At 43.8% G+C, this 15,782-nt stretch overlaps 1 protein-coding gene across 40 annotated transcripts in view; it reads right to left on the reverse strand.

Annotated features, from left to right (window-relative positions):
* Window positions 1–15,782, reverse strand: part of tcf7l2 (transcription factor 7 like 2) — a 103,856-nt gene that overhangs the window by 41,388 nt on the left and 46,686 nt on the right. The window lies entirely within an intron of this gene.

Raw genomic sequence — 15,782 nt, forward strand, 5'->3', positions numbered from 1 at the left:
TCTGTGTTTCTTCAAAGACCAATGGTGTAATGTCAGCTCCAGTTCACAATAAGTGTGAATGTCCTGTTGCTTATGACTGCACATACAGCAGTGGTTTCCACAGATACCTGGAAGCTAATTACCAGCCAAATACTTTTCTGAGGTTTGTTTGTAAAAAAATCTGAAATCCCATGAAGCCGGATACTATTATGTTACTGTGGCTGCGCATCTTATGTAACGACATAAACTTTACATTTGATTTAAATGTCTTTTAACTGAGCTGCAAAGTCAGAATGCAAGAAGACCTATATAGAATCAAAGCATTGTCTCTTATGGGGAGGACATCACCCTAAACTGTGGATCAGCTTCTCTGCAAATCAGCTGCTGAGTACTGTGGCTCAGAAAAGTAGCCCCTCGAATATTTTGTCTGTATACAGAAAGGTAACATGTCCAGGACACACACCACCCTCTAAATTTGGGTCCCTTTGTGACACAAGCAGATCCAAACTGCCTGTTTTTTCTTTAAATGCTTACACTAGAGTGCAGGGCTGCAACAACTAATCAATTAAACTTGATTACAGAAATAGTTGGCTATGAATTTCATAATCTTTTAGAGGAGTTTATGATGTATTGCATTTGCTGTGGCAACATCTCCTAAGGTAGGCCGCAGTAAGCAAGCCAATGCTGTGCCTTGAATAGCTGACGTGATGAATTACATAAAATGATGTTGCTTTCTTTGTCTGTGGAGTGAGCGAATGTAGCCGAGCCCCTGATAAACTATTTATAAGCTTTTAAAATTGCTTTATTGGCTATATTTATTTGCTATTTAAAGCATTTAAAATAGCTACTTTAAGTGTTTAAGCTAGCTAATATAGCTATTAAGGCTGTTTTAAAGCATTTAAAATAGCTAATATAGCTAATGAGGCAATTTGAAATGCATAAAAATAGTTATTTTAAATGCTTTAAAATAGCTTTCTGAGCTATATTTATCAGCCATTTTAAAACATTTAAGTTTTTACAGCATTTAAAATAGCTAATATAGCTAATGAGTCTATTTTAAATGCGTTAAAATATCTATTTCAAACACTTTTAAATAGCTATTATGCTTTATGATTTAAAATGGCTGATAAATATAGCTAAGAAAGCTGTTTTAAAGAGTTTAAAATAACTATTTTTAACACTTTGATATAGCTATTTCAAATGCTATATAATTAGCTTTGTTAGCTATTTTAAAGCTTTTTTTTTTTAAAAACGCAAGGAGGGGTCGGCTACATTGATCACTCACAAAACGAAGAGAAAATATACGGAAGATTACCTTTGTTTCTAAATAAAGTTGTAACCGTGGGTCTGTCCGCAAGAACAGACACGAAACTGCTGCAGATTAAGCTAATGCTAATTAGCTGAAATTAGGTCGGACAGACGCTGTATTTTACATTGGAATATTTCATGCCAGTAGTCAGAGACAGTCTCATGTGAATCGTCTATTTTCACAACAGAAACTTTAACAATTTCTAATGAAAAATATGTCAATTTATTTAATTTTTCATTTGTTATTGTTGTGGCCTTGTCTGTAGTTATCAACTTTTATTGCAGCATACATTTGATTCTTGCTTTATTTGCTTGTTTGAAAGAGCATTGTACAAGAGACGAGGAATAAGATTTTTTTTTTTTTTTTAATAAAATGCTGGAAATTGTCAAATTCAACTTCTTTCTTTATCCCAATAATAATCCATTAATCAAAGTTAAAGTCGAGAAATTAATCAAATATCAAAACAGTTGTTAATTGTAGCCTTACTGTAGTACTGCAGGTTAGTTCCAAACATGATTGTGTGTATCTGTTCCTGATGGGACGATGAGACAGCACCGTTGTTTTTTTGCCGTTGTTTTCATTTCTCCAACAATAAGGGTGAATTTGCAGCAGTTGCTCCGTCACTGCTGTTGAGTCAACGCAGTGGAACCGCTGCGTACACACCACGATACACTAATCCTCCGCAAATGACTGGGCCTTTCACTTACTATTAGGAACTACATGATGTGAATCTGCCCAGACTAAAAGACCTTGTAATCAACACGGGTGCAAATGTGTTAAGTTCAGTGTCTCGTTAAGGGGGGGGGTTCAATGGTCCTGACAGTGTAATTACGGGTTGCCGCCACAATACAGCGGCCAGCGTACTCAACACTAATTCAATCCATCTTCATTTCCAAGAGCAACGCCCCTACCATTGATGGATAGTTATCATTAGAGAGTGACAAAGCACTGAAACAACTGAGGCGTGAGCGGCAGAGTGTGTACGTGTGTGTATGTGTGTGAGCTCTGGGTGTGAAGTCAAGGAGGTGTCCTCTCAGATACACACTATTGCCCCAGACAGCAGGATTATATATTACTAGGGATGAATACGGAGAGACAGAATGGGGAAGGAACTTAGGGTCAGGGAGTTGGGTTTGCATCCTACACACACACACACACACACACACACACACACACACAAAAATAAATATATAGAGTATGTGTACGTGTTCACATAAACGCACAAACAGCTTGGCTCACTGTGACCCCGACACACAGAGAGGCTATGGCTCGACTCACCAGCCTTTTATAGCATGCTGCTCAGACTGCTGACAGACAAACGCACACACACACCAACAGACACACACACACACACACACACTGATACACACACTCTTACAGGTCTGGGCACCGTCTGCAGCCAAACACTAAACCGCAGGCTGTGATTGAGGCCGACTGGTCTGCTCCTCTATATTTTCAGTCTATATATTCAGTCCACCCTGGGCTGTATATCTTAATTATGTGCTCTGCCTCTTTTCCTAAAAGAAGGGGTGACGGAGTCTGCTAGTCAGGCACTGAAGCAGCAGCAGGCCACTGAAATGAGGCCCTTCCAGTCTTTATGGGGCCTCCAGCTCAGCCACTGCATCATTACATGACTTTTAAGCTCTGGACAAAAACACAGTGGATGCCTCGTTCCCCGTGTCTTTCCTGGCATAACGTGCTCGCACGCCGCACACAACAGAAATCATCCTGTTTGTGGCATTTCCGTATCAAGCTGTATGCCTTCAAAACAAACCGAAAGTCCAAAAACTTTTCGGGAAGACTAATAGGCTGTGAAAGGCTGTAATGAGTAAATAGCTCAAAGGGTAGAAGGGGGGAACAAATGGCCAGAAGAATTTTAGCACAGCGCTGTGCTCAATGTGATTATCTCCTTTTTCCTTGCGGGTTGCAGCTTTAGGGGTCACCGCTGCCTTATATTCCCTGCCTCACACACACACACACACAGGTTAGGCTTTGCCATTTCAATGACTCAATCGCATCTGGAGCTCTCCATCGATTGTGCTCAGTGACCCAGCAAAGGCCCATGTGGCGAGCGCCTGCCCCACCTCTCTGAATTAGACCACGTTCGAACGGGAGCCAGCATCGCGGTCGCCCATGTCCATCAACCAGGAGGTGGTGCTACTGGGATGCAGAGCACTGCTTCATCTTTTTGCTTACACTGCTGAAAAGCAGACGGGGATTTGTTTGGTGAGGGTTTTTCATAATAGCGGGGATTTAAAAAGGCTTCTCTGACACCCAGAGTTGTAGACACTTCCTCAAAGACACAGACACACTCTGTTTTACTGTCGGTGTCGGTTTAGCGGCGGAGAGCGCACGGAGGTTCACAGTCAGGTGACGCTTCCTGCTTGAATGCATAAGATTCTCAGACTTGTGAGCTCTTGTTCAGTTGGCTCACTGCGAGGAATGAATGGCTTGCTACATCCCTCCAACCTCGGCGCATGTACACCCACGCAATTAAATTTGATGCTTACTCATGCACATTCCTAATGTGCTGCTACACACATTCTGTACATTTCTACAATAGCTTTGGCGATTTGTACACATACGTGCAGGCATGAGCTCGGCGGCCAATGTGCTGCCGTAGACTGGCTGGCCTGCTTGCAGACCCTGCAGTTTGTTTAGCAACACTCCTTTTGACGACGCCCGAAGGGTGCAATTAAGCCCAATTAGAGCCTGTCAGTTTTATTAAGAGGCACAGACTGGCCAGGCTCGGGGGCAGTGAGGGGTAGAGGAGGGAGGAGGAAGAGGAGAGGGAGGAGGAGAGTCTGCAGCAACGAGCTACTGCTACTCTTGAGAAACTAGGCAAGCACCACTGAGAGGAAACTGGTGTAAATATACTGAATGCCAACTAAACAGATACTAAACAGAAATGACAGCTGTGACAGACGAGCCCACAGACTAGTATTGGACTCAGAGACAAAGATTTGCTAAGGGCCTGATCAAGTCTTCATAACCAGGTCAGGCTCTGCAGGTAACCCCCGGTGCTCTCAGTTCAAATACGTAGAGATTACCTTTATGATGCAACATAAAAGCTACTTAAAAGTACAGTTTTGTGATCAGAGAACCTGAAGGGATCAATGGATGACAAAACCAACTCATCTATAAATACTCACTGGCTACAGTGAATGCAGACATGTGTGGATGCAGATGTCACAAAGCATTTTCGGAAGGGGGATAGGGGGTGGTGGCTGTGTAGTTATGTGCCCTGATATATTAGTGTGGCTGTGAATAGAGCAATACAGCTGGCTTGGAACAAAAACCGCAGCATCTCTTTCATCAGTAAATCAAAAAAAAAAAAAAAAAAAAAAAAAGGAACGCAAATGAATGTATCATTCCCTCACAATTCCTTTTCCGTCGACCCCTCAACAGAGATGTTTACAGATAGCTATCATTCCCCCTCTTTTTCACATTTGCGCTTGGACATGTTTCAAAAGACCGGGCCTTTTCATCTCCCCTCTCGCTGTGAGGAAATTTGCTCCTTAATGGCTTTCAAAACAGGAAGCGCAGACAATAAAAAAAAGGAGAAGTGAGAAAAACGCTTTCGCTCCCCAGTCCCCCCTTCAGTCGACGCATCCTTTGCGGAGCTGGAGTGCTGCAGCACGCTGCCGCTGTGCCAAGGTGCCAACTGTGCCAGTCACACTGACCTCCATCTGCAGGCAACTTGATACCATCTCTCCAACCGCCGCGCACTCCCACTGAATGGGTTCGCTCAGTCACAGTGAAGTCTGAATGCCATTCAAGGCTCAGGCTCGGAATTGTGTTTCAAGTTTGTGTGCTATTGTATTCTTTGTTCACAGCTGCTGTGTAAAAAAATCCTTTATCACTAAACTGAATGCTAAAATGGTTGTATTGGAGGAATGCACGCAGGAATACATTAGTGCCAATGTGCAAATCATTCCACTATCAGGCAAATTAGAACTGATTTTTCACTAGTCTTCATCAATGACCCTCAGAAGAGTAAGGTTGAACTGCTACGGACCGGCTCTAATTACTACTTAGGAGGCTCTCCTGCCAAGTACTAGGCTTACTATTTTAATAGTATATGTAGGTGTCTGTTTACTCATGTTGTATTCATAATTCCGCCTCCTGCAGGGCATCCGTGTCCACTGAGTGCCCTTGAACATGCCATGAGTAGTCTTTCTGCGCCTCAACTAAAAAGAGACCTGAAAGACAGCTACACACGCTTCCGCACAGTTGGATAAAACAAACCTTAACCACACAACTCAACCTCACCAAAGAACTTGCTTTTTTCAAAAGATGTTCAGAAGAGTGTTTTTTTTTCTCTCTCTCTCTCCTCGTCTTTGCTTTTTCTCTCCCTGGGTAAAACAAATGCATCATTTTTCAGTTTAAAAAAAAACCCCATCTTTACTCCCTCCTCTCCCTCCCATTGTGCCATTTCCGTGTATGGAAGTGTTCCCTCCCATTGATTTTTCTCCCAGCCAGGGCCCTACCCAACACGAGCCGCTTCCTTGCCGGTGTCATCTCCTTGTGCCTTTCTCCTTTTAACTGTGTTTTACTCTTGTGGCATAATGTACAACTGCCAAACCAGCGTTGGGGGAGGGGAGAGCAGGGGGGTTGTGTTGGGAGGAAAAACTGATACATGCGCTCAAAAGTTTCGGCTATTGATTTCTTTTTGATGCAGATGGGGAAAAAAGAGAACTGTTCAAAGCTGCGGAGAGCCTTTTTGATCACCACTACAGTCAAGCCAGTTGGTAATGTTGTCGGTAGTAAAGCACAAGGATTGTGCGTGTTTGTCTGTACGTTACATTGCTTTGTTATGCATTTTGTTATGGCTCAGCCTCTGATTCCGCAGCGGTCAGGAGGCTTATTAAATGTAATGACCGACATGCACTCCGGTCAAGGCTTCCCCGGTGTGCTTGCATCGTTATTGTGTGTGACCGCCTGGAGAAAGTGTCACTTCTGATGGAGATGGTGAGAGTAAGCAGATTAGGCCTACAGCCCTGTCTCAGAGAAGACACTGCAAGCTTGTGAGAAAACACAAAGACGGGCAGGACTTCTCAAGGAGTTGCCAGGTTTAGAAAGCAAAGGAAAACTGTGCAGCACAATAAACGAGGGAACAGGTGAGGAGAAAATACGTCGGGAATATCCCTCGCATCCATATGCTAAAGACAGGATACTGAAATCAAAGGCACCAGAGAGCCATGTGCAGAAATCCAGAGATGGAGGGGAGAGCTAGCAGGAGTATTTTCCAGCCACTGCAGCTCCTCATCCACAGCTCCAGCTCCCCGCTCTGCCGGCCCTCTGTGATGTGTGCCTGTGTCCACTGGGGGCTACAATTAGCCCATCAAACTCATTCCAGCCGGGAATCCACACCGCCTCTCCAATCCCCTTTTCTGGCTCTGCGAAGCCTGGGCTCCTCCAAAGAGACAGGCAACTTGTAAGACTAGGGGAGGTAGCCTTTGATGTGCCAGGTTCTGCCGAGGCCTCCCTTTTTGCTCATATCAAGGCTGAGGAGATATAACAATTAAAATGGCGGGAGAGGCAGGCTGACACCGCAGTATTCGCTCGTGCAGCTCGTGTGTGCACCCTGGACCTGGCCCTCGCAGGCAGGGGGTGCACCTCGGTATCAGAGCGGATCCCCAGCGACTGGTGAAGCAATGAGGAGTCACATACCAGTTGAGAGATGTTCTTTATGCCAGCTATAAATCTGTCATGTGGCTTCTGCAGGCATCTGATTGGCTGGCTCTGTTTCCGTCTGTGTCTGTCAGTTAAGAGATTTCTACCCTGTGGCAGCAGAGCAGCATTTCACAACATACTCTGGCCTGTGGCCCTGTGCTGACTTCAGCTTAAAATAATTGCTCTATAAATCAATTAGTCAATGAAAAATTGATCAACAGTTTTAATTATTAACTGTTTTAGTCATTCATAAAGCAAATATGCATTTTTTCAGACATTTCCACTGTGAAAATTAGCTGCCTTTTTGTTTTATATCTTATATTGTATACATTTGGGGTTTTTGGACATGACAGACAATTTAAGAATGCCACCTTGAGATTTGGGAACTTGTAATACCATTTTGTGCACCACAGCCTAATAGCACCACAGCAATGATTTTAATAAATTTAAGTGTTGTATATTTCTGTTTTCTCTTCTTCAAAAACATGACAGTGGCTCCAAATGTATTATATTAAACACCCTGAGTCCACACATGTCATATTAAATACAGTGTTCCCCACACATTAACTTTACATGGGCAGACCGCTCAGGTATATTAACAGCCACCAAAGTGGTGACCCAATTTAAACTTTTTTTGTGTTTATCTTTTTATCCGAAGGAGAGAACGATACCATCCACTATCGATGAACAAGTGGACAATCTTCCCTCACACTACGCCTCCTGTACTGGTTTCGTTCTGCTACAGTGACCGAGGCGGAAGCGCTCCGAAGTGCCACTCCCTTTTAGCGCCCATGGAAACTATTGGGGTGTTCCGACAGGACACGCTGCAGCCAGCTGTCTAGTTTATTCTCATATCATTATTGTATTTATTCCATATGATATATAATGCTGACAGATGACATGTACATTCCAACTTTTGATTTTCCGGCCCTTCCTCTGCTGTTCACCTGGAGTTTCAATTCCCCTGATTTTTACCCCCCACATGATGAAATATTCAAATCTGCCCGTCCACTATATTTATTAGAAATATCCTGTATCACTACCATTTGTGACTGCTTGTTTGATTGCTTGGTCTACTTATTACAAATATTTGAGTTTGTGTTTTAACAGAGAGCCAGTGAGACAGGCAGACATACACTCAAGCAGACTAGTAAAGAGCATTATGATATAAGCTAATGTAACGCAGGTAATGTGACCCTTTCCGCTAACTACCACCACAAGTATGTTTCAGGCCTGTGAGAAACACTGAAATGTGCTATGTAAGTAAACCTGACCTACATCGAAGTGAGGATTTCAGAGCTATTTTTTTTCCTAAATGATATATCCAAGAATATACATTTTGATTCGTTGGACTTCAGAAATGTCCCCTGACCTCGCCTGCTTCTCAAGAGATCCCATGTTGTGTCCAGACCCCAAGCTGAACAAACTCTGGGCCAGTGGTTCAGACGGGCTGCTGCGTTGCGTTGTGTAAGACACAGCTCCACTTCTGTCTCTGCTCCAGTGGGGCTCGGTGGCAGACAGCCAGGTAATTACACAGCACTGACTACCAGCCCGGAGAGAAAGGCCCACCACACCACACACACATATACACACACATACACACAGAACCACTTATTTGTATGTGAGTATACAGATCACACAACCCCACCTGCACACACACGATATCGTTCCCCAAGTCTCTCCCCTCCACACACACACAAACACACACACCCAGCCAAACACAAGGACGACATTATGTCAAGGAGGATTACAATGACTCCAACCTGACCCGACTCCGCAGCTGCTTCGCCTCTGGCGTGAGTGTGCCTGAATTTACTGTTTGAGGTAAAAGACTGTCCACAGTTTAAACAGGTGTGTGCTTATGCAGATGCGCAGCTCGAGCATGTGGTTTGCATTAGTTGCTGCAGCGAAGCCAGAGTGAGCTTTCGCTGGAGCAGGAGTCAGGCACAACATGTCATTTGGGGTTGGTGATCTATTTACTTGCAATTCCCTGAGTACAGGAAGTGGGTTATTCCTGAAAATTCCAAAAAAGGTAGTTGAATAAGACCCACTGAATTATTGCTGATGATGTCCTTCACAGAAATAGTAGGTGCAGTCTTTTCATATATGATTGTATATTAAGGTATCGTATATCAACCACAGAAAAAGGAATAAAATGTACCATTTGCCCAGGTTTCTACTTCTGTCGCATCACATTCAAGCACGTTCTATCAGCTCGCTTTGATTCATTTAATTTAGTCCTCATGCTTGAACTTGAAGGTGCACAAAGTCCCTCGTTTGACATCACTATAGCTCCTTTCACACATGCGTTCCAAACCTGAAATTATCCCGACATTACCCAGAGGAGCTGTATTTGAGAACGCAAATGTCTGAATCAGTTGGATCGGATATTAAACAGACTTTACCCTGCCAGCTCTGTAGTACAAAAGTCCGCAAAATGTCCGATTGAGCACATGTGTGAATGGAGTAGGTAATTATCCAGAGAATCCACAGCGAGTGTGGGGTGTTGATGATGCTTCTATTGCGCAGACGAAAGCAAACACACGCAGGTAAATAAGACGGGTCATCTACACAAAGATGGCGACAAAAGTGACTACCTGGAAAGACAAAAAGATTTGGAAACTTTTGTTTGTGACATCCAAAGCCGATATCATCAGACAGAATATCAGATCACTTGGTTATTTATGACCAAATTATGATTCAGCTACATGACCCTGGTGTATTCATGTCCTGTCCTGCCTTCTGCACACTCTACCCAGGCACCACCCTCACCTGAAATAAACAGAGTATATCCAGTAGGTGGACAATGTCCAATCTAATCTAGGACAATCTCCTGTCGTGTGCTACGTGTGTGAAAGTGAAACTCTTCCATCTCTGGACACTGTCTTGAATTCATATGAGAAATCTGCTTGTGTCTTAAAGCCCTCGCAACAGCTTAAGACAACCAGTCATGAGTAACTCTGCCACATAGTCTGCAGACTGAATGTCACTTCAAAAAGCAGATATTTCAAATTATCTTCAGGGTTGATTCCATCAGTTTTTGTTATTCTCCACTAATCCCACCAGGCTTACCACTTGCTTTGAGTTAGTAGACTGTAAAATAAAAACATCAAGGGTGCAATGATAATTCATTATGGTAACGTGATTATTTCCATTATCATGAGCACATTAACATTTCAAAACCTTCATATGAAGCTGTGAAGTGAATGAAATCTGTGGCTGGAATACAGCAACAACACGGGTTGGCCATTTTATTCTGACATTACAAAAGCACCAGAAAGCAAGTTGGCATAAAGGCAAGTAAACTGCACCGACGAAACAAAAAGGAAGTCATGCTTCAAGGAAGCAGGAGGTATTCTCTCTCCGCTTGTTGGTTATTCCGCACTTTATCCAAAGAAAGAATCTTGTTTTAAAAAAAACTGCAATGGATTCCAGTGAATGCCAGTGAGAATCAAGCGAGCTATTCATGCCGCCAGTTGATTTAGGCACGCCTCGCTACACACCAATCAGCCCGGCCCCGGCCCTCGCCAGCCACTCACTTGTCTGCCATTCCAACACAAGATGGAGACAGTGCCAAAAGTTCCAATTAAAATATCCATTTGTGATGTCTGTACAGAAAAAAAAGAACAAAAAAAAAAAAAAAAAACAAGTACCAGGCTTTTTCGATAGCGTAGGAGAAAATACAACAAAAGCTGCCAAAATTCTGTGGACAAGCCACATACTTAAGAGTTTTCTGTCTACACAAACTAAATAAGTATGAAGAGTGTGTATGTAGGCAGAATGTGTGTGCGCGCGCGCCAGAGAGGGAGAGAGACAGACAGAGCGTGTGTGTGCATGGGAGTGGGAGCGTCTTGTTATGGAGGAACAGAGCATGTTGCAGATAAGAGGGCGACGCTGTTCAAAGAAAAAGGCAGGCCGGTAAAGTGCGCGCCGATTCGACATCATCGCCTTACTGTCCCTTAATGAGCCTGGAGAGGAAGTCTGGTGTCCACAGAATCCGCTCCTGTCTCGCTCCAATCACGCTGCCGGGCTTTTTATTCAAATCTCACACACAACTGTCACACAGCCAGTCTGGCCGTGCTGTTTATCTTACTCCAGGAGGATGTTAACAAGACAAATGAATGAATAAATACACAAATAATGCGTTTAGGTAATGTTAATAATGTATGAAATGGAAGCTGCTTTTTGACAGTAGCGCTGCACTAAGGATTCTTCCCAACTTTGGTGACAGGCTTGTTTATTCTTTTCCCAGCATGCAATTCTCTGCATCTTTTCGCAGGCGACGTCTGGCCAATGCTATATCACATCTTGCTGATGAGAAAAAGTGGTCTGACACATTAGTTTAGACTTCTCTCCGGTGAAAAACACCCCGTATACCGTCAGGATTGAGCCATCTCTACCTTCATCCAAAACGTCTAGTATGATGATCCTCCTTAATCTCATGGAATCCAGGTCTCCTTTTCACCCCATCACACTTCCCTCCTGCTATTACATGACTGATTTCGGTGACGTTTTAACAGCCCGTTCAATTAGAGTACATTTTTTGGAGAGGCTAGATAAATAAATGCGTGTGCACACCTGCACAGGTATGCGAGAGCAGTCAAATCGCAGCGTCACCTGCCTCAAAGAAGTGTCCCAAACTTCCAGGACTATTAGAAAAAACAAAACAAAAACAAAAAAAGCAGAAACAGAGGAAGGGAGGGGGGGGGGGCGCTCAAAGAAACTGACTGGGTAGGAAAATAAGTCTCACATCAAATTCCTTCCCTGGGCCGAGACAAAAGCAGGGCCTGGCACTCAGGCACCGTCGACTACACACACTTGGAAGACGGAGAAGAAAAAAAATAACAACACGCACATCAAAACCGGAGCCAAACAAATCCAAGAAAAGTTCAGATAGGTCTTCAGTGGAACTGCCAAGAGGAACAAAATCAAATAAATTGGGGGGTTAGTCTCGTTCAGGCTGGCCCGACAAACCTGAAAACACTGTTTAGAATATATGAGGAAGGTGACAGAGGACGATGCTAAATGACTCAGAAAGCAGATACCCAGTGTTTACCCTTGCAAACTCCAAAGAAAAGCCCCTCTCCTGTTATAACGCGGACGGGAACAGAAAACTGAATTCAAGGCAGCTTAAGTGCTCTCTGGAATCACTCAGCATTCCACTGTCTTCAACACACATGCGCACACACACATCCACGGAGTTAAAATTTGACTGTGACAGTGTATTCATCCATAACTGTAAATTGTTCTTTGGGGAATTTGGCGGGGCCTCATATTCTCCCCCCTCCAATCCTTCCCCACTCTAGTCCCCAGTCTTCTCTCCCTGCCCAAAAAGCTGTCTCCATCACTCTCAATCACAAGCTGCTTGTACATATGGAGACAACAGGCAGTCGCCATAGCAATTGTGGGATCGCTCAACGCTAAGTCATTACAAAACCAGTGAGATTCATGCGGTCGCGCAGTGATCTGGAGCTTGTAATTAAAGACATAGCGGTAAGTTGTTTGGTGCATCCCTAAAAACATGTTTTGTAGTTTGATTATTGATTGCTTTTATGATTATTGATTGCTTTGAGGTAGAGTAGGATGGTATACACTGTACTTACTGCCTTACTTAATTCGGCCTTTGTATTCCCTGAGGAACGTTGACCACTGACAAAAGCCCTCCATCCTCCAGTCGTTGCCATGACAGTCTGGGGATTGCTTTTCTAATATCGACTGCTTTGAGGTAGGGTTGGACGATATGACGACATATACCATGCTACAGTAGAAATGAGTCCACTGGTGAAGATTCTGCAATATCGTTTCTATGGTGGGAGCTCTTTGGGGCAGACTATGCTGCAAATCAGGGCTGGAGTCTCGCATGATCTCATGAATCAATCTGCGTCGCAAGGTAACAGGATTTCGGCAAACATGGAGGAGGAGAGTGAAGTTAAAAACACAGAAACCTGTAACACTTGAAATTATTGTTCTCAGGAACCTTGAAGCTTCCATTTCGAGAGAATTCGAGTTTTTCCGGTATTGAGTTTTTGTTTCAAACCAAGTGTTGTCTCATGTGAAGTAGGGTTGGGTACCGTTCACATTTGAACCAGTGCCGGTACTTGGAATTCGGTACCAGTACCCAGCGATACCTTTTTTCAGTACTTCACTCTTTCGGTATGAACAAAGAACGTAATTTTTGAACGAGCAGATGAGATCTCAGGTACCAAAAATTGGCACTGATTGATTTAACGGGAATCGGTAGTACCCAAGTACTACGGTAGTACCCTTAAAAGTACTGAGTTCGGTACCCAACTCTAATGTGAGGTAGTCATTTTTTGTTTGAATGGAAGTTCCAAATGTGATGAAGCACTGCATTGTAATTTTAAACCATTACATATACAGTGATAGAAAGTTTTGGCCATATTGCCCACTCATCCTTTGAGGTACATGTGGCACCTAGGAATAGATGAATCCTTGAACACTATTGTCTTAATTTATCTTAGCACTGCCCTTGTCGCCCACAAGATCTGGGTGTCAGCACTGGTAAAGCCGAGTATAAATATCTAAGCTTTGAGTGTTAAAGCCCAAATATTTATTTAAAAGCATTCCCAGTGCTAATGAATTTAGTCCTGCTCAGTGATTACAGGAAAACAGAAAATGTTGGAAGCATTTACAAAGATTGAGGCAAGGTCACTGGTGAAAGCGTGGCTGCCATGAGCTTCACTTCTGTCCCTGATATTGAACAGTGACTCAAACAAGACATCCCCTGCACTGCCTACAGACTAAAAGATCAGACAAACAGCCACCCCCCCAACTTCTCCTCCTCTACCACAGTTTTAAGTCTGGTTGTTGTAGTAAACTGACAGCTTCCTACACATACAGAAAGCCTGACTTTCCTTTGTTGTGATTGGTCGACTCAAATATACACACACACAAAAAAGCGCGCTCCTCTAAAAAAGTGAAACTTTTCTCAACTTCAAAAAAGCTGTCAGCTTGAACGAGGCACAATATTGCAAACACACCCTCAGTTGTTATATATTTCCAGCCCCCCCCCCCTCTTTTTTATTTTTCGACTAAACAAAGGGCGGTGATTTCACGGTGCTCATGTACCTACAGTACATGCATGCTACAATACGCGTGTACCAGTGTCACAACACTCAAGAGGCAAAAACTACTCTAAATTCTGCAGGCCACCCCTGGGATATTCACTAAATCGCTTCACCCCGTTCTCAAAAGTTCACTTCCAAACTTCCTGGAAAAAGGAGCAGACATTTCTGAGGAATAACAAAGAGGGTTAGTGAGAGTAATAACATTGTGTTTAATCCCACACAATTCTGCCTCGTACCGGAGTGAGAACAGCAAGCCAAGGGGGACTTGCAGCGAAAACAAACCCGACGCTCCTGCAGACGGATGTGTGTTAGCAACGCATAACAACAGAATCAAGTGTCAGGAGTTTATCTATAATAAATTAGCTAAAATATGCTTCATTGAGAGAAGCAGGACGAAGAATTTCAGCTGCAATAAGGTGGATGTTGAGGGAAAAAAAGTTGTCATGTATTAATGGTGTTCCTCAGCTGCCCCCTTCTTCCTTCTTTCTATATAGTTCCCCTCCTCTTTGTGGCTCGACTCAAACCTCAGCCCCTTCCATACTGCTGCTGAGAAAAAAAAAAACGAGGTCACGGATCGCCTTACTCCAGCCTGCCTCCGTATGGTCACAACCCCCCTCCCCTCCTCTCCCCTCCTCTCCACACCTTCCCCTACCAGCACCTCTCACTCAAAACCTCATTCCATCACTGTGGCCAAATCCGCCTCATCCATTCTCCCTCCTCCTCCTCCCCCAGCTTCATTTCTTTCCTCCCCTCTCCTCCACTCCCACCCTTCCTGTGCCCTCAGCCCAGTGCTAATTGGTAAATCTGTTGAACCATGCCAGCCCCAACAATGAGGCACCTGGAGTTCTGTCAAAACAAGTTTCCCTGTGAAACGGCCTCCAGTGTTAATACAGTAGCGTAGGGGAGCTGCTGAGTCTGTTGTCGCTCACCAGGCCGGCCGCAGAACGGAGCTGGGCGATCGCGCTATCCAGGGAGATTTGTCAAAGATGAGTGCACTCGCCTGTCGGCTCTGTTAGGAGTGGTTCATCATAAATTAGATTATTTATCAATATCACTTCTGAACCTTGATCCCAGTTCTTTGTGCGAATGAACTCTGGACCAAATCCCACTTACAACATCTCTCTAAAAAGTTTTTTTTTTTTTTTTTTAAATCCTCTTGCTCAGTATCCGGCCTACGAGTCACATCTCTGGGTTAAACGAGTTCATGTTGTTGTTGTATGCAAACACATGAAAGTTATAACCTGACCTGACCCAGCTCCGACTAGCTGTCATCTAAAACTCAAGTCACACCTTAGACACAGCGATACTACACATACGCTAGTGTAGACAAAGGTGTGTTTGTAAGACACACACACAAGCAGAAAGACAGGCACACCCAACAGTGATCCTGCCAGACCTTGTCAAACAAGTTCTAGCAAAGACGCTTGTATAAGAGAGGGAGGGGAGGCAGGCAGCAAGTTGACACGGTGAGAGGAATGTTTTTTTAAAATCCTAGTAGACTATACCAACATATTTATAGCTATTTGCACAATAAAGCACGATTTACCTTCTTTTTTTTTTTCTTTTTTTTTTGGACTCGTGTTATTTACTGGCAACAAAGGCCCTGTGGCGTGTGCGAAATCAAAAAGCAATTGATTAGTCAAACAATTCAAGACGGCAATCCACAGAGCCACGGTCGCCTCAGAGGAGATTAATAAGTCGTCCTCTGGGCTTCGTAATGCCAGCGTCTA

This window comes from Epinephelus lanceolatus, chromosome 21 (assembly GCF_041903045.1).
Source record: "Epinephelus lanceolatus isolate andai-2023 chromosome 21, ASM4190304v1, whole genome shotgun sequence".
Classification (NCBI taxonomy): domain Eukaryota; kingdom Metazoa; phylum Chordata; class Actinopteri; order Perciformes; family Serranidae; genus Epinephelus; species Epinephelus lanceolatus.